The sequence below is a fragment of the Trachypithecus francoisi genome, unplaced genomic scaffold (genome assembly GCF_009764315.1).
Source record: "Trachypithecus francoisi isolate TF-2019V2 unplaced genomic scaffold, Tfra_2.0 Lachesis_group10, whole genome shotgun sequence".
NCBI lineage: Eukaryota > Metazoa > Chordata > Mammalia > Primates > Cercopithecidae > Trachypithecus > Trachypithecus francoisi.
Genome location: NW_022681455.1, coordinates 93,470,630 through 93,490,796, shown reverse-complemented (window position 1 = coordinate 93,490,796; position 20,167 = coordinate 93,470,630). Strand labels below are relative to the sequence as shown.

At 42.4% G+C, this 20,167-nt stretch overlaps 1 protein-coding gene across 9 annotated transcripts in view; it reads right to left on the bottom strand.

Moving 5' to 3' along the window:
- The window catches only part of CHD9 (chromodomain helicase DNA binding protein 9), a 281,390-nt gene that overhangs the window by 196,189 nt on the left and 65,034 nt on the right, over window positions 1–20,167 (bottom strand). For 5 of the 9 annotated variants that reach the window (XM_033218384.1, XM_033218391.1, XM_033218387.1 and 2 more), the window contains exon 1: window positions 8,044–8,161. The exons of 2 other annotated variants lie outside the window; for them this stretch is intronic. The gene's annotated coding sequence lies outside the window, so the exon portion shown is untranslated. Of the gene's footprint in view, window positions 1–7,796; window positions 7,913–8,043; window positions 8,182–20,167 lie in introns of those variants that run through there. 2 more of the 9 variants (XM_033218389.1, XM_033218385.1) reach the window with 2 other exon arrangements.

Genomic DNA, 20,167 nt, shown 5'->3' with positions numbered 1-20,167 from the left:
CTAGCTATTCTTAGAAAACATGGCTCTTTTCCAAAGACAGATCGTTTACCTCAAAAAAACATTCCATCTAGCCTTTCAAAAAGACTTATGCTCTCCCACAGTCCCTCTTTCCAGGATCTTTAACTGCCTCTTTGCAATTGCTTGCTTCTCTTCTGCCTTTGAGCATCAGCAGACCAACCTTCCCTACCTTAACACAAATGTAAACACCAAATCATCCCATTTCTATTCTTCCATCAAATGCCAAATATTGAAAATAAGTGATCTGCTGCCTCCATTTTCTAAATACCTATTTACTTGTTAACTTCTTGTACTGTAGTTTGTTCCCATGTGTACTTTCAAAGGTAACTAACAACCTCCTAGACAAATCCAAACGGCTCTCTCAATCCATCTTTGACCACTAAGAAAAGTTATCACTAACCAAAGAGACAACAAAAGCTAAACACAAATTCTGTGTTCTATATGAAGCCTCTAATTGTCTATGTGTCCCCATTTATTACATACCACTTAGGCTTTGAGTGCTTTAAGAATCTTCTGAACTCAGTTCAATTAACCCCTTCACCTCCTGGAAATTTTCACTTCTATGAAACCATACCTTGAATTTTCTTCCCTATGGCTTTCCTTCTTTTTCTGATTCAATTAAAATCTAGTTTAATACTAGATGTAAGTTTCTACGCAGTGATTTCATGTTTACCAAATCCACTGACTTAGCATTTCAAATTCAGTCAAACCTGACACATCTTCACTACTATATCCTCCAAATGTGATTTCACTCAAATCTTTGAGAAATTCAAATCTGCTTTTCTTAGAATACCACAAATTATTTAAAATGTTTTCTTACTAATGGTATAAAATAAAGATATAAAACCCAATTTCCCACTACCTTAAGATCATTTAGCCTCTTAGTGACCTTCCTGAAGTCGTCAACCTAAGGAATACTAAGAAAGTAATAGCTTAAGTCTCTACTTATGATGTATATCCCCTATCAGTAGGCCTGGGGACTCTGGTCATTACTGACAAATTTCTATTAATCTCAAAAATAATACAGATCTTTGTCATATTTCCCCACCCCCCGCTTCTTCCCCAGGAACTTATTTCAAAGTATTCTGTGCATTCCACCTAATAGCTATCAAGTTTACCTTGATAAAAGTTTTCTCTTAATAATTCAGTAAGATTTCTTTGATTAAGGTTTAGATATGTATTTTATCATTCTTCACACACCATATTCCCTAAAGTGCATTCTATTTTAAAAACTAAACTTTTTTAAGGATCAAGAAAAGACACTGTATGTCTTGACATATATCTTCAAGAACATAAAACTGGGGTCTGTTAGAATCTGCTATAATCCAACAGGCACAACATGGGTATTCATTTTTGAACTAAAAATGTTTATATTTGTTATCTCATATTCCTTTATACTGTATCTCATTTAGGCAGAAGTAGCTATTCATCATCAAATACTCATCTTCAGAGATTAAAAAAGAACACAAAATTTTTCAAATATAGCAGTATTTTAATCAAATCATATAAATGAATGTGAAGTAACTGGCACTCTCACACACTGCTAAAAGGAGTAGAAACTAGAACAATAAATTTGAAAAACTATAAGGCATTACTGCTAAAGTTGAACATACATATTTCTATGACCAGTTTTTCCACTTCCAGAAATACATACTTGACAGAAATGTGTGCACATGTGCACCGAAAGACAGGTGTAGGAATCAGTATTATTCATAATAGTGCAAAACTAAAAAAATCCATCATACATTAGAATCAACAGCAATGAAAATGAATAAACTCTTCTATATAGGAAACCAGATTAGTCCAGGCGTGGTGGCTCACACCTGTAATCCCAACATTTTGGGAGGCCAAGGTGGGCGGATCATGAGGTCAAGAGATCGAGACCATCCTGGCCAACATGGTGAAACCCTGTCTCTACTAAAAATAAAAAAAATAGTCGGGCGTGGTGGTGGGTGCCTGTAATCCCAGCTACTCAGGAGGCTAAGGCAGGAGAATCACTGGAACCTGGGAGGCAGAGGTTGCAGTGAGCCGAGATCGCACCACTGAACTCCAGTCTGGCGACAGAGCAAGACTCCATACCCCCCCAAGCAAAAAAAAAAAAAAAAAAAAAGAAAAACACAGATTAGCCTCACAAAAATAACATGACCTGAGGAACACATATTATATGATTCAATTTAATAAAGTTCTAAAATAGGCAGAGCTAATCTATGGATTTTAGACATCAAGATAATGGTCACCCTAGGAATACAGAAAGGGAATAACTAGAAAAGAATATAAGGAAAGCTTTCAGGGTGCCAATAACAATACTGATTTCACTAAATACTCACCAAAGCAGAATTAGCATGTTCATATATTGGAATAGGTAGTGAATTCACTAAATTATGAAATCCATGAAATAAAGTATTCCCTAACATTAGAAACCTCAGGCAACTCACTTTCTCTGTACCTCTGTTGCTTCAACTGTAAAACAGACAACACCAAGTCTGTAATCTTAAATTCCTAGTTTTTTTTTTTTTAGGTAAACGTACTCAGTTCCTTAAATGGGAGAAAAAAATTTTAGTGACTATTTGATTGCCATTTTAAAGATAAACACTGCAAAGACAGAATCAAAAAATACCATTTTTTCCTTCCTCTTACAAAACCAGATATATTAGCAGTTATCTTTCAGAATCATAGTTACTGATTTCCAATAAAATTGAATATTCTTTATACTGCTACTAGTTAGTAGGTAAATTAATATGAAATGACCACTACACAACAAAGGTCATCTGTTTTCTGATTTCAAACTATGTCCCTTTATAGCAGTAACAATGTTTAAAATTACTAGTTTTAAAATGTTTTGAAACATAGTAAAAATCAAACGAACACCAAACTTAGTATTTGCTTGGTTAACTTCATAATGCCAAATTATAACAGAAACATCAGCATCTGACAGCTATTTGGTAAATAATAGCTAGTAATGACTGAACTATAACTTCTACTTAGAAGCACCATTAAATGAGAAGCCTCATTAAAAACTATAAATTTAGTATCAGGCTCCCTTACAAGCTAATAACTGAAAAGAATGCTACTCTCCTGAGAATATCAAGATTATAAAACTTCTGTATTCTGCACCATCACCCAATACTATATATAGCCATTCAATATTGTATTGAGTTTATTTCCCTCAAACTTTCATATTTAATAAAATCTGTATTATAAAAATATTCAAATAAACTTTCAAAAACTGAAGTGCACTGTTAAAAAAGATCATTTCACCAGTTTTTCTAACATAAATATGAAGCTTACTTCTTCCTCTCAACACAATATGAATATATCATTGTATGGTATCACACTTCCAGCTAAACCTATTCTAAGGTGCTTATCATTCAGATAAAGGCAGACTTCTTCTGAAGCACTTGTCCAGGGATGGTGTTCAAAACTTGCTTTCCTGCCAAGTCTTTCCTTTCCCTCATCTTCTTCATCTCAGTAAATCACACACCACCATCTATCTAGTTCCTCAAGCCAGTAACCAGGAAATCACTTTTGACACTTTTCTTCTCACATCCAATCCATCATGAATCTGTCAGTTGTTCCTCCTCCACACCTCACCATCTCCTCTCTAAAATATACGTATAATCTGGCTACCACCATGTTTTTCCTGGACTACTGTAGTATTACAGTATCTTTACTTTTACCCTTGCCTTTCTCCAATCCATTCTCAAAGTAGCATTTTTAAAATGTAGATTAAAGCATATCACTTCTCCAATTCAAAATCTTCAATGACTGCAATGTCTTTAGTAAAACCTGTAAGTCTTTAATATGTCCTACAAGGCCCTGTATAATCTGCTTTCTATCTCTCATTTTAGCTCATATGGTTTTCTGCCTTATTATTATGCTTCTGCCACCCTGAGCTTTTCATTTCTTTCAAATATTAAGTTCTTTCCTGTGTCATAGCCTTCAAATATATCTTTCTCTCCTCCAAGAAACTCTTTTATCTTCTGACCTGTCTGTCTTCTTACTGTTTCCACTTAGTATCACCAACTGAGGGAAGCCTTCTCTGAGCATACAACGTTAATTTCTCCCCATTTTCTCCACCACAGCACTCTGTTCTTTTCTTTCACTGATCATAAGCTGTAATTTTACATTTGTTTATTTACTTGTTTTTTATGTGTTTGCATTGCTAGATGGTAGGATCCATGAAGGCAGGGATCACTTATTATGCACTTTATATATATATATCATAAATTAAGAGAGCACTTCAAAATATATATGTTTAATGAATAAATGGATGTGAATTACTTTGAGTCCAGATAATAAATTACAGTTCGAAGTGGTTTCCCCTTTTCTGGGTCTCCCATTGTCACTTGATCAGCTTTACAACTGTTTCTAAAAGAAAGGAGCAAAAAGTGTTTCTGAAAGCTTAAAGACAATTCAACAGATGAAATGCCAGGAAGTTGTACATGGTATGTCAAATGAGTGCGACAAATAATACTAAAGATCTCATGGGAAGGAGAAATCCCTAAGAGCTACAAGGACAAGATATGATTTTATTCACAAGGTGGAATTTGACCTGAGTATTCACAGACTGGTAAAATTCCAAGAGGTAGAAAAGGGAGTGAAGCCCAAATAAGGAAGTAAACAGAGGCGCAAAGTGCTAGAGAACAGTTATAAAACTGGAATGTGGCAACTTAAATTTACAACGTAAATAAGTGTAAAAAAAGCTAAATCTCATATAAGAAATGTATATCCCACATAAAGACAACTTCAAAGAATTTAAAAGGTTAAAATAACTCTATCTCATCAGTATCCATAAATCTCTTCTGACTCCAATCTTTGGCTTCTGAAGTTTTCCAAGCACTTACAACATGCTTCCATTAGTTTTTATGCTGACCAACTGCCTCAAGTTTCCATATTCTTACCTGTGTTTTTATTAACTCATTACCTGATGAAATTTCCCCAGTAGATTAATTCAGTCATAGTTTTTCTTTATAGACTCTCTAGGATTTCATTTTTCTTCTCTGTTATTTATGGGGGGTAAGCTTTTTCCTCTATGACATTTCGATCAACAAACACATCTTTAGAAAATCTAAACTTTTCACATGTACCAAAATTTTACTACTGATAGATTCAATGGATTTTACTTTAAAATCTGTATTCCTACTTCAGTTCTTGCCTCTTAAATTCATATATTTAGCCCATCCTTCAGCTCTATCCTGTTTCCAGAGGTAAACCAGGAAGGTCTAGCACAGTGCCTTGTAGAAAGCATTTGGTTGCATTAGACAATAAGTTTGGAGTTAAAAGTTTCTAAAAGATACTTTCAAGTTGAAAATCCTATGGTTTCCTTAATCCTAACTCGTCATGGGCTTTTTCCATGGACACCGTTTTCTATCTGTATTCATACCTGCCCACCCCATAATAGTTTTTGATTTCAGAGGATAGACTTCATGGGATACTTAGAATCCTACAATAGTAAAACTGGAGGAAACAAAGTTTTATACAGGAGGAAACTAAGGCTCACAGATGTCAAGAAACTTGAATATTACCTACACAGTTAAGTGACAAAGTCCCGATTCTCCGTAGCCAGCACTCTATCGAAAAAGAGGATTTTACTGGTTATAAAAGCATCATAATTTTGTTTTTCTTAATAGAGATGGGATGCAGTCTTACTAAGTTGCCCAGGCTGTACTTGAACTCCTGGCTCAAGTGATTCTCCTGCATCAGCCTCCCTATTAGAGCAGCCCCCGATTAAAGCAGCTTGCTCGCACACCTAACTTAGTACCGTTTTTGACTAGCATTGCTTCTATCTTATGTTATTTCCTGTGCCCTTAGGATATAATCTCCTTGTCAATCAATCACAAGGGTTTTTGTTGTTGTTGTTTTTAATTATAATACTGTACATACTTACCTGAAACTGTTCAGGAATGACAGTTACCCTTAACCAAAACTGGGAGGCAACCACTCTTCCCAATACATTTCACGTCTGTAACACAGACTTCATGTCTAAATTATGTGGTCTGTAGTTTATAGTTAACTCTCCAAGGACACAGACCTGCCAATACTTTGTGGTAAACTATAACTATGTAACGTGAATTTTTAAAGCAATAGAAGAAACAGCCGGGCGTGGTGGCGTGCACCTGTAATCCCAGTTACTGGGGAGGCTGAGGCTGGAGAACTGCTTGAACCTGGGAGGCAGAGGTTGCAGGGAACCCAGATGGCGCCACTGCGCTCCAGCCTGGGTGACAGAGCGAGACTCTGTCTCAATACCAAAAAAAAAAAAAAAAAAAAAAGAAGAAGGATAAGAAATTGAAAGTATTTGAAGATACACAATACAGATAGAACTTGCTTCGAGCAATAGAAGTCTTTTATTTAACAAATACTTATCAAATATCGAACATAAGGCTCTGCGGCCTGCTGTTACAACACAGTATCTCTAAATTCACATTCTGTAAACCCAAGAGAAAAGAAAAACACTATGATAATCCTTTTGCATTGCAAAAAACAAAAACAAACTCCTCCCTCTGCAATGTAGAATCCTCCTTTAAATTCAGCTTTTGTACATGCAAGTGTTTGCAGACCTAGTGGTTCTTTTAAAACTACCTCTACAGTTATCTGGAGTCTAGGGAGAGAGTAACATTACACAAGATAAGCCTTCTTTTCATTTAAGACCATAGCTGGTTAAGTAGAAATGGAGATTTTAAGGAGAACTGGAAAAAAGGAAAAGGTGCAAAGTAGCATGCAAAATTGAGAAACTAAATGCTGATAGTAATTTTATTAATGAAAATAACTTTATTTAATACAGGGGAATTCTTAGGTATGAATATTTCACATAAATAAATGTCACAACAGCGTCAAATCCCAGACTTTCAGGAAAGTAACTGTAACACTTAAATATCACAACAACAACAAAATTCTCATCTACTTTGTTCTGAAAAGTTTTATTTGTCTTTAAAAAAAAAAAAAAGCAAACCAAACCCCCCGCCAAAAAAAAAAAAAAGATTAAAAAAATAAAAATGAGAACAAACAGACACCAGTCTGAGCAGGCAGCTGTGACAGCCAGTGAGACACCCGGGCTTTCCGGGTCGTGCTTGGCTTTAGGCTGGATGTCCACGCAGAGAGCCCTGGAGCCACCCCGCACGTCCCACACCCAGGCACCCAGAAAACGACCGCGGCCGCACACACGGGGGCTTGCGGGGTCCGGGACACGCTGCAGACGGGGAGCGGCATTCGGGGTGAAGGATCGCGGGGAAGGCACTGCGGTCGGAACCGTGAGGCAAGGCCTGGGAAAGCGCCGGGGGCGTCCCGTGCTTCGGGACATCTGGTGCCCGCGCGGGACGCCCTGTCATGAGTCACGGAGGCGAGACGGCACAGGCGGGGGAAGAGGCTGCAGGATGGAGGGAAGCCCGACCCTCGGGAGGGAACCCACCCGAGGGAGGCCCCGACCTCGCGCTGGGCGGGGAAGGGGGCCCGCCTTCCCCACGCCCTGGCCGCCCGGCTCTCACCTCCACCCGACGCAACAGGCACGGCTGCCGAGTCCCGACCCCGGGGGCTGCGGGCCGGGGGGCAGAGGCAGCAGCCCGCAGCCATGACAGGCGCGGGACGGGCCGCGGGCTGGCTGGGCCGCACGTGCGGGCAGCGCCCCCTCCCCGGCCTCCCCGCGGGCCAGCCCGCCCGCCCGGCCGGCCCAGGCCCCGGCCGCGGCTCCGGCCCCTCACCTCAGGCAGCGGCGCGGCCCCGCCTGCCCCGACCCCCCCGCCTCCGGCCGAGCGGCGGCGGCAGCGACGGCTGCACGTACTCACCGCCGCTCGCTGACTCTCGCGCTTCGCCATGAATGAGGCGCCCCCGCCGCCCCCCGCCTTGACTGAGACTGACACACGCGGCTGGCCGGGCGGGGGCGGCCTCAGGCGACCACCCGGCTGACACGACCCGCCCCCGCATCACCCCACCAGTTGAGCAGCGGCCGCTACCCCGCTGTGCCCCCGGGCTTCTTCCCCACGCCCGAGGCGGTGGGTGGTAGCGGCGGGCGGCGGTGGCGGCGGCACTTACCGGCTGCGCGGCCAGGCCCCCCTGTCAGCGCCGGGCCGGGAGGGAGAGGAGGGAGGAGTGAAGGGGCACCGCCTCCCCTGCGCCGCCACGCACCCGCCTGATTGGCCCAGTTCACTCCCCCAGCGCGACCCCACCAGCCCCTGCGAGCGGCACTCCGGCAGCACCGGCGCGCTATTTGCATATTTGTGCCCGCGCCGCTGATTGGCCCGGTCGCGGAGGGGCGGCCGTGACCGCCGCCGCTCCCGCCGCGGCTCCCGCAGCGTTGGGCTTCCCGAGGAGCATCGCCCTCGCCCCTGCCCTTCCCTCCTGGCGCGGCCCGACCCAGGGCGGAGGGCGGTGAGAGGCGGGGTCGCCGCTCAGCTCCAACATGGCCCCGCCGCGCCGCCGACCCAATCGCTGGCGCGGTTACTCCCGGAGCCCTGGGCGGCCTCGGGGCGGGGAAGGCTTGGGGCCGGGCGCCCTCTGGCCGGAGCGCGGGGCAGTGCAGTGGCCCGGGCTCCCCAGGCCGCCCCGCCGCGGCCGCCACGTCAGGCCGCGCCCTCGCGGCGGCCTCTCCCCTCGCGCCGCCCGCCCCGCGGTCCCGCCGCCACGTCAGGCCCCGGCAGGGCACGCCCCAGTCGCGAGCTGACCAGTGACGGGGTCGGCGCCGAGGTCACTCACACGCAGGGCATCTCTCGGGCAGCCCGGGTCCGCGGAGGAAGGGCGAGGGTTTCCAAAGACGTCCTTCTTAAGGAGCCGTGGATTTAGCCCCACGTTCTCCTTTCGCGCGGAGACCTGGGTGTCACGCGCCCGTGCTGTAGAATCGAGAGCACGGAGGGTGCCGCGATGATGCAGCGATTGAGCCCAGGTGCCAGCACCTGCCGTGGCCGGCGCCCGCCGCGGAGACCCAGCTCCACGCCGCAAGCCAGGGGAGAGCGCGCACCTAGGTTGCGGCTGCAACCCAGTCTTCCCCAGGCTCAGGCTCCCGTTCTCCATTGCACAGTTACGAAGGGAGAGAAAAATAAACAAGAATTTAAGAAGAGAGAGCGAGCGAGCCGTGGGGGAGGGTGATACTGGTTTAGGAGCAGGGGATGTACTGGAAAACCGCCGGCCTAAGAAAGTGTTGGACACCTGGGTTCCCTCTCCATCCATCACGAATTAACTGAGTGACCTACATCAAATCCTAGCGTGTCCCAGGGCCTCGGTTTTGCCTTCTGTAAAAGGAAGAGGCTGCACAAGTTTTCCAAACGTCCTCCGGCTGTAAAATTCTAAGGGTCTCCTCCTTGCAGGTCCTTAGCTAGCTTTCTACCGAATTAAAAATTTAAAATCCATATGAAAACGTGAGCTAGACAAAAGAAATGTTTGAACTTCGGTCGGCCTACTTTATGTTTGTTCAAATCTGTTGACCATTTCATATCCAGTGAAGGTGATATTTCACGTTCACAGTTGACAGAAATCTCTTGAATTTCAGCCTCTGCTAAGGAGTGTCACTGTGCTTGTTTATGCCTAGCCAGAATGGAATGGCTGCGGTATACACAGTGGTAGTTGCCAAGTAGTTTCATTCTTTATATTCCCCATGAAGGCCCTCCAGAGTGGATCAACATACCTCTATTTAACTGAGATACTGACAGGGCTGGGAGGAAACCCTGCTGAAAGGGCGGTTACAATTGCAACTTTGATTTCCTGAAGGTTACTTATAACAACCACATATTAGACTAAGAATGCAAAGAAAGAGTTTATCTCAGGGGGGCCCCCACACTACTTATTTGAATAGTGCTTTAGTTTGCAAATTCAACTTGTTGAGTCAAATTTAAGGCCAGTAACCTCTCATCTATCTGACATCACAGCAGAATGATACCCCTGTTAAACGAAAAACTTGAGCGGCCTCCCCATCATCTGATGAAAAACGTTCATGTTTTCTTGAATGCAGTCCTCTGAACATTATTTAGGCTTGGTCATTAAAGAGCAGTACTAGAATTATCAACATTATTGTATGCCATTATAATCAGTGAATGTTCTCTAAAATATGCAAAAGTTGTCCCTATAATAAATGGTCTCTAGGATGCTGGTTTTTGTGTTTTTGTTTTGTTTTTAACTTCTGTTTTTGCTATCTCCTTCCTCACTACTGGGCTGACACTTCTCAATTCTTCTACCTAACAACCTTCTTTCCTACTTTTTTGATGCTTCTATGCCATTATGAACTTAGACATCGATAAACTTTTTTATTAGTTTAGACTGTCAGATTTTGTGAAAAGATTTTCTGTGGGGTTCTCCTGTGTTAAGTACATAAGTTCTTGTGACATTTATTTTCACTGGTCAGTGAATGGTTTTCACTTCTGTCTTAAATTTTGGAGGTATCTCAGTAACTGTGGTTTCTGAATATGGGGACTCTGGAAAAATGTTGCAGAGGATGGCTCTGAATCTCAGAATTTAGGGGTCAATTAGTAAATATTACATTTTGCAATTGAAGTTAGCAAGAATCAATATCACGAACAACATCAAAATCTAGCAACACTGGCCTACCATTTCCACTAGGCAATGGGCTGTCTAAAGCCAAGTGGTGGCTACGCTCTCTAGGTCCCTCAATCCCACTCCAGAATAAGAATGTCTCCATTCCTGGCCAGGCGTGGTGGCTCATGCCTGTAATCCCAGCACTTTGGGAGGCCAAGGCCGGCAGATCACCTGAGGCTGGGAGTTGGAGACCAGCCTGACCAACGTGGAGAAACCCCATCTATACTAAAAATACAAAATTAGCCGGGCGTGGTGGCACATGCCTGTAATCCCAGCTACTCAGGAGGCTGAGGCAGGAGAATCACTCAAATCCGGGAGGCAGCAGTTGAGTTGAGCCGAGATGTCGCCATTGCACTCCACCCTGGATGACAGAATGAGACTCCGTCTCAAAAGAAAAAAAAAAAAAAGAATGTCTCCATTCCTACCCAATGTCTTTCCAATTAAAGAGGCCCTGTTATCTGGACACATGGATTTGTGTATCCAGAAAGCCTGTGCTATGACAGAGTGGCTCTCCACACCTTGAAAGAAACATCCTATCATAGATACATTTACTGAAATTTAGTCCCAAGCAAAGTGTTAAAGGTTTATATTTTGTTATTTCATTTCATCTTCACAACCACTCTATGAGAAAGGGATTTTGTTGTTGTTATTTGTTTGTTTGTTTGACAGAGTCTCAATCTGTCGGCCAGGCTGGAGTGCAGTGGCATGATCTCAGCTCACTGCAATCTCCACCTCCCAGGACTGCAACCTCCACCTCCCAGGTTCAAGCACTTCTCCTGCCTCAGCCTCCCGAGCAGCTTAGATTACAGGCCTGCACCACTATACCCAGCTAATTTTTGCATTTTTAGTAGAGACGGGGTTTCACCATGTTGGCCAGGCTGGTGCTGAACTCCTGACCTCAAATGATCCACCCACCTCAGCATCTCAAAGTGCTGGGATTACAGGTGTGAGCCACCGTGCCCGCTGAGAAAGGGATTCCCCCCCCACAAAATTTTACAGATAAGTCTAAAATCTTGTCCTGGTTACACAGTCATTGAGTGACAGAAACAATATTCAAACTTAGAACTGTCTGGCCCCAAAGGCTATAACTTGTAACCATTACACTATAATCTTCCCCTCAGCCTGAGTTTCCAATTCCATGTTTATCAGACATGTTTATTTTAGTAACTAATTTGGCATTTTGGAATGGAAAATGCCCTGTATAAGCATTTTGGTTTAGGTCACCAAAAGAATATCTGACAATGTAAATTTGTGATGTTTTCCTGCAAGTTTGAGGAATATGAATCAATGCTTTAGTATCTGTTCACTCTGGAGAAAACTTATACAATCAAGATCCTGAAACTAGCTGGATTTGCTGGCTCACACCTATAATCCCAGCATTTTGGGAGGCCAAGGCAGGTGGACTGCTTGAGCCCAGGAGCTTGAGACCAGCCTGGGCAATATGGTAAAACCTTATCTCTGCGAAACAATAGAAAAAGAAAAATTAGCTGGGCATGATGGCATGTTCCTGTAGTCCCAGTTACTAGGGAGGCTGAGCTGGGAGGATCACTTGAGCCCATAAGGTTGAGGCTGCAGTGGGCTGTGATCACACCACTGCACTCCAGCCTGGGTGAAAGAGTGAGACCTGGCTGGGTGTGGTGGCTCACACCTGTAATCCCAGCACTTTGGGAGGCCGAGATGGGTGGATCACCTGAGGTCGGGAGTTTGAGACCAGCCTGAACAATGTGGGGAAACCCCGTCTCTACTAAAAATACAAAAATTATCTGGGTGTGGTGGTGTGCACTGCCTGTAATCCTAGCTACTTGGGAGGCTGAGGCAGGAGAATTGCTTGAACCCGGGAGGCGGAGGTTGCAGTGAGCCAAGATTGTACCACTGCATTCCAGCCTGGGTGACAGAGTTAGACTTCATCAGAGAAAGAAAAGGAAAGAAAGAACAAAAGAAAGAAAGAGAGAAAAAGAAAAGATAAAGAAACCCTATCTCAAAAAAAAAAAGATCCTGAAACTGCAAAACTAAGGTTTAGATCCTACCTCAGTAAGACCTGCAAAAGTGATACCCACAGAACAGTCAAAAGAAGAAAGTTGGAGTACTCACACTTCCTAATTTGGAAACTTACTACAAAGGTATAATAATCAAGACAGTGTGGAACTGGCATAAGGATAGGCATATGGATTAATGGAATAAAATATAGAATCCAGAAATAAACTCTTACATTTATGGTCAATTGATTTTCAACAAGAGTGCCAAGACATTTAGATTGGGAAAGAGTAGTCCTTTAAACCAATGGTGGGACTGCTGGATACACACATACTAGAGAATGAAGTTGGACCCCTACCTCACACCACACAAAACAATAAACCAAAAAGGACCACACACCTAAATGTAAGAGGTAAAGCTATAAAACTCTAAGAGGAAAAACAGAAGTAAATCTTCAGGATCTTGGATTAGGCAATGATTTCTTACATATGACACCAAAAGCATAAATGACAAAAGAAAATATAAACTAGACTTCATTAAAATTAAAAACTTTCATACAAGAAACCACAAAAAGTAGATTAAACTTCATTAAAATAGAAGTGTCAAAGGACACCATTAAGAAAGTGCAAAGAAAGACAAAACAGAATGAGAGAAAATATTTGCAAATCAAATACATATGCTCCTCAACTTACAATGAAGTTTTGTTCTGATAAACCCATTGTAAGTTGAAAATACTGTTAAGTTGAAAATGCAGCTAATACACTTAACCTACAGAACATTATAGCTTAGTCTAGCCTACCTTAAATGTGCTCAGAACACTGACTTTAGCCTACAGTTGGGCAAAATCATCTGGCAACACAGCCCACCATACAGTATGGGTTGTTTGTCTTTGTGATCATGTGGCTGACTGAAAGTTGAGCCATCATGACAGATTATCTACTATATATCGCTAGTCTGGGAAAAGATAAAAATTCAAAATTCAAAGTACAATTTCTACTGAATGCGTATCACCTTAGCACCACTGCAACGTCAAAAAATCATAAGTCAGCCGGGCGCAGTGGCTCACGCCTGTAATCCTACCACTTTGGGAAGCCGAGGCGGATCACTTGAGGTCAGGAGTTCGAGACCAGCCTGACCAGCATGGTTGACCAGTCTGGCCAACCCCATCTCTACTAAGAACACAAAAAAATAGCCAGGCATGTTGGCACGTGCCGGTAATCGCAGCTACTTGGGAGGCTGAGGTGGGAGAATTGCCTGAACCTGGGAGGCGGAGGTTGCAGTGAGCTGAGATTGTGCCACTGCACTCCAGCCTAGGTGACATGGTTCCTAAGTTGAACCATGATAAGGTAGGGACAGTCTGTATCTGATAAGGGTTTAGTATGCAGAATATATAAAGAGTACTTATAACTAAACAACAAAGACATTATAATCCAATTAAAAAGTGGTCACAGTATCTGAGTAGACATTTCTCCAAACAAGATCTACAAATAGCCAATATGCACATGAAAAGATGCTCAATACATTGGTTGTTAGAGAAATGCAAATCAAAATCACAATGAGATACCACTTCACTCTCATCAGGATGGCTACAATAAAAAAGACAAACAATATAAGCGTGATATGGTTTGGCTGTGTCCCCACTCAAATCTCGAATTGTAGCTCTCATAATTCCCATATGTAGTGGGAGGGCCCCAGTGGGAGGTAATTAAATCATGAGGGTGGGTCTTTCCCGTGTTGTTCTCGTGATAGTAAGTCTCATGAGGCTGGGTGTGGTGGCTCACACCTATAATCCCAGCACTTTGGGAGGCCAAACAGGGCGGATCACCAGAGATCAGGAATTCAAGACCAACCTGGCCAACATGGTGAAATCCCCATTTTTACTAAAAATACAAAAAATCAGCTGGGCATAGTGGTGGCACTTGTAATCTCAGCTACTCGGGAGGCTGAGGCAGGAGAATCGCTTGAACCCAGGAGGCAGTGGTTGCAATGAGCCAAGATCATGCCACTGCACTTCAGCCTGGGTGACAGAGCGAGACTCTGCCTCCAAAAAAAAAATTAAGTCTCACCAGATCTGATGATTTTATAAAACCTGCACATGCTCTCTCTCCTGCCTGCCACTATGTAACATGTGACTTTCCTCCTCCTTTGCCTTCCACCATGATTGTGAGGCCTCCCCAACCCTGTGGAACTGTGAGTCCATTAAATCTCTTTTTCTTTATAAATTACCCTATTCGAGTATGTCCTTATTAGCAGCATGAGAACAGACTAATACAAAGTGTAAGATGCAGAGAAATTAGAACCCTCAAACCCTGGTACATTGTTGGTAGGAATGTAAAATGATGGTTGTTTTGGAAAACAGTACTTCCAAAAGTTAAACATAGTTACCATATAACCCAGCAACCCAAAAAGAAATGAAAATGTATGTCCACACAAAAACTTACATACAAATGTTCACAGCAGCATGATTCACAATAGCCCAAAAGTGGAAACAACCCAAATGTCTATCAGCTGATGACTGGATAAACAAAAACGGTATATACACAAACTAGAATGTTATTAAGCCATTAAAAAACAGATTAAGTACTGATAGTACAATACAGATGAACTTTGAAAACATAATTTTAAGTGATAAAAGCCAGATACATTCCCTAGAAAGCCAACTCAGAAGGCAGAATTATTACACAAAGACGTTTAATTTTTAAAAAATTAGGCCGGGTGTAAGTCCAGCATTTTGGGAGGCCGAGGTGGGCGGATCACTTGAGGTCAGGAGTTCGAGACCAGCCTGGCCAACATGGTGAAACCCTGTCTCTACTAAAAACACAAAAATTAGCCAGGCGTTGTGGTGTGCATCTGTAATCTCAGCTACTCAGGAGGCTTCGGCAGAAGAATCGCTTGAACCCAGGAGGCAGAGGTTGCAGTGAGCCAAGATACAGCCACTGCATTCCCGCCTGGGTGACAGAGCAAAACTCTGTCTCAAAAAATTAAATTAAATTAAAAAATAAAAAGTATGAAAGCCAGATATAAAAGGCTTGACTGTTTGATTATATTTATATGAAATGTCCAGAATAAAGTAAGAAAGTAGACAGAAAGTAGATCAGTTGTTGCCTAGGGCTGACATGGGAGAAGGGGGATGAAGAATCGAGAGTGATTGTTAATAGCTATGTACAGGGTTTCTTCTGGGGGGCAATGAAATAGTTTTAAAATCAGATTGTGGAGATACTTGCACAACTCTGAATACACTAGAAACCACTGAAGTATAAATTTTGTCAAGTAAATACTATCTCAATAAAGCTGGTTTAAAAAAAAAAGTGATTCCAGGCTGGACGTGGTGGCTCACGCCTATAATCCCAGCACTTTGGGAGGCCAGGGCAGATTGATCACCTGAGGGTGCGAGTTCGAGACCAGCTTGGCCAACATGGTGAATCCCCATCTCTACTAAAAATATAAAAATTAGCTGGGTGTGGTGGTGCACACCTGTAATCTGAGTTACTCATGAGGCTAAGGCAAGAGAATCTCTTGAACCTGGGAGGTGGAGTTTACAGTGAGAGAAGATTGTGCCACCATACTCCAGCCTGGGTGACAGAGTGAGACTCTGTCTCAAAAAAAAAAAAAAAAAAGTGATTCCCAGTCAGCAGTTTCCAACTTTGTTACAGTATTGTAAGCATTAAATCCACATATATGAATCTAACATATGAACATGTTGAGACAAAAATATATATTTTAATTATATTCATAAAATTAGTTACATAGTATATCATTTTTAAAGTTTGAAGATTGTTGTAGTGGCACTGTTATTTCTTATATTGAGCTCACCAGTTTTGTGACTTTGTTATAATTTACTTAATTAATACATATTTAAATACACCATGTATGTATACTAGGGTAGGTACTGTGTTGGCTACAGAAGAGGTTATTATTCCCATATAAATAATAATAAATTATGAATAATAAATATATAATAAATATTGAACAAGTGTGCATATATGAAATACCTTCTTACTCATCTTTATTGACATCCATTCACAGGCCGAGGCATTAATGAAAATGTTCTTTCACTAATCAATAAGTATTGATAAACATTAAAGTATGCTGTTTTCATCTTTTACACATTTTATGCACATTCATAACTTAAATGTTTTATGCTCCATTACATTATAGACTGTAGCATGATTTTCGTCTCTCAGCACTAATGAATAGTAGGTTGAAGAGCTCAGATACTTTTCCACTGTAGGAAAAGACTCTGAAAGGAACTTCAGTTGATTCAGCAGTAAGTGAAAATGAACTCCACATTAGCCCCTAGGAGTTGTGAAATTTCCTTAACTCGGTGAAGAACACAGGTTCTTTTTGGAACAGGAGTGAAGGATATCACTAGAAAGTTCTTTAGACTTCTTTTTCAGGCTCTTGTTCAAGCAAACAGAAATGAGGGCTAGGTATGCTTTCAGCTATGGGTAGCTTAAAGTACCTCAAAGATCATTTAAAAGCATATTCAGCACTGTTCTCAAATCTAGAGGCCGCTGGTAATAACAACATGCAAAGGATACGTTCAGCCAGAGAGCTGTTCTTCAGATTCTCACTCGTAGGCCCATTTAATCAGGGACAGGTCTTAGAGTCTCCAAGTTTTATCTAGTTTATCCCCTGCTTTTAGCCAGGAATATACTTCAAAGCATGATCCTACTTGACAGTTCAAATCTTAACACTGTTCTGCTTTTATAAACAGCTGCTTGTCCTAATCTTAAAAGGTCTTCAGGAAAAAGAAGGTTTGCTGGTTTCCTTGATAAAACATCCCCAAGCATCTCATTCCTTCTCTTTGTGTATCTGTTTCTCTTTGGGTAACATAAGCACTCCCGGAGAAGTTGCATCTAAATCAAGTTTGGAGAGATCAAAAGGATGAAATGTGGCTGTTATTTAAAAAGTGAATTCACTCAACAAGTATTTAAAGGGGATCTGTGATGTCTCAGGCACAACGGTAGAGGCTGGGAATACAACAATGAACAAGATAGATATGGTCCTCTGGCCTCAAGGCAAATTATTTTCTAAAGCAAATAAAGAGTAATTAATTATTTTTATTAATTTGGTAACACTTAACCTTCATTTACAGGTACTGTAATTGGTATGTTTATAGGGTTTTTGTTTGTTTGTTTTGAGACAGAGTCTGGCTCTGTCACCCAGGCTGGAGTGCAGTGGCACGATCTTGGCTTACTGCAGCCTCCAACTTCCATGTTCAAGTGATTCTCCTGCCGAAGCTTCTCGAGTAGCTGGGATTACAGGTGTGCACCACCACACCTGGCTGCTTTTTTTTGTATTTTTAGTAGAGACAGAATTTTACCATGTTGCCTAGGCTGCTCTCAAACTCTTGGCCTCAAGCGATCCACCCACCTCAGACTCCCAATGTGCTGGGATTACAGGTGTGAGCCACCACGCCCGGCCTGGTCTGCTTTAGAAAGCATGTATGACCTATACCACTTAGCCTAAGAACTGATGGAAACTGTAAACTGTAAACATGTATTTTTCCAATCAATTAGGCTTTTTTTTTTTTTTTTTTTTGAGACAGAGTCTCACTCTGTCGCCCAGGCTGGAGTGCAGTGGTGCGATCTCGGCTCACCACAACTTCCGCCTCCCGGGTTCAAGCAATTCTCCTGCCTCAGCCTCCTAAGCAGCTGGGATTACAGGCGTGCGCCACCACGCTTGGTTAATTTTGTATTTTTAGTAGAGACGGGGTTTCTCCATGTTGATCAGGCTGGTCTCAAACTCCCAACCTCAGGTGATCCACCCGCCTCAGCTTCCCAAAGAGCTGGGATTACAGGTGTCAGCCACCACACCCAGCCCCAGTCAACTGGTTTTATAGGCATTGCAGGCATTTTATTTCCAGAAGAAACCCATCCTAGTGCAATTTTTTTTTAAGAGACAAGGTCTTGCTCTGTTGCTCAGGTTAGAGAGCAGTGGTGCAATCATAGTTTGTTGCAACCTCCAAGTCCTGAGCTCAAGCGATCCTCTTGCCTCAGCCTACTGAATAGCTAGGACTACAGGCATTGCCACCGTGCCCAGCTAATTTTTTATTTTTTATTTTTTTGTGGAGATGGGGTCTTGCTATGTTACCCAAGCTGGTCTCAAACTCTGAGGCTTAAGCAATCCTCCTGCCTCAGTCTCCCAAAGCACTAGGATTATAGGTGTGAGCCACTACACCCAGCCTCCTGGTGCTATTTAAATCCATTTTGTCTTGTATAAGGTTCAACAAAAGAGAAAATGGCATTGGAGTTCCCTGGACATTTCCTGACTTGTTTTTCTTTTTTGTTTTTGTTTGTTTGTTTTCAGTATGGAGTTTCGCTCTGGTGCCCAGATTGGAGTGCAGTGGCACAATCTTGGCTCACTGCAACCTCTGCCTTCCGGGTTCAAGCAATTCTCCTGCCTCAGCCTCCCAAGTAACTGGGATTACAGGCCTGCGCTAACACGCCTGGCTAATTTTTTATATTTAGTAGAAACGAGATTTCACCATGTTGGCCAGGCTGGTCTTGAACTCCTAACCTCAGGTGATCCACCTGCCTCAGTCTCCCAAAGTGCTGGGATTACAGGTGTGAGCCACCGTGCCCAGATGACTTGTTTTTCCTTACTTGATAGCCATGCTTATAATTCTGTCACCACCTTTCTGCAATCTCATCAGTCAGCTTTCTACTTGGATCATGGGAAGAGCTTACAAAACTCATATATTGCTGTTAGGAATAAAATAAATATTTTAACAATTACCACAATCTTGGTTTTTTGTTTTTTGTTTTTTTAAATAACAGAGTGAGTTTTCTTTGCAAGTGGATTTGTAAATTTAATGGAAAAATATATAATCTTCAATACTTTTAAAATTATATTTCTTCTTCCCTCCCCAGCTTTATTGAGGTTTAACTGCTATGCAGAAAACTGCACATAATTAATGCCTACAACTTGCTGAATTTGGACATATGTATATATTTGTGATACCATTACCATAATGCAGGTAATAAACATATTCATCACTTCCAAAAGTTTTCTTGTGTCCCTTGTTTTTGGGTTGGGGGACTTGTTTAGAAAGGTTACCTCAGGCCAGGCGCGGTGGCTCACGCCTGTAATCCCAATACTTTGGGAGGCTGAGGTGGGTGGATCATTTGAGGTCAGGAGTTCGAGATCAGCCTGACTAACATGGTGGAACCCCGTCTCTACTAAAAATACAAAAGTAGGCATGGTGGCGGGCGCCTATAAGCCCAGCTACTCGGAAGGGTGAGGTAGGAGAATTGCTTGAACCTGGGAGGTGGAGGTTGCAGTGAGCTGAGATCGTGCCACTGTACTCCAGTCTCGGGAACAGAGCAAGACTCTGTCAAAAAAAAAAAGAGAAAGTTATCTTTTTTATTAAGATGTTTTGAAGCATTCCTGTTTTATCAAGACATCATTATGATCTCTTATGTAAAAGCATTTGGAGATTTATGGAATTCTTGGACATTATGGTTGAGGATGCATATTAATTATAGTTGCTTTACTTGCACTAAACCCCATGGTTTTAGAGGATGAGGAACAACATGCCAACCAGGAAAACTAATTCTAGGTTATATGATTGAAAAAAATTAAGAGCAGTAGGATCTTAGAGAACATTTTGCCAAAAATAAATCAGTATAGCCTTTATCTCTGGTTACCATTAGAT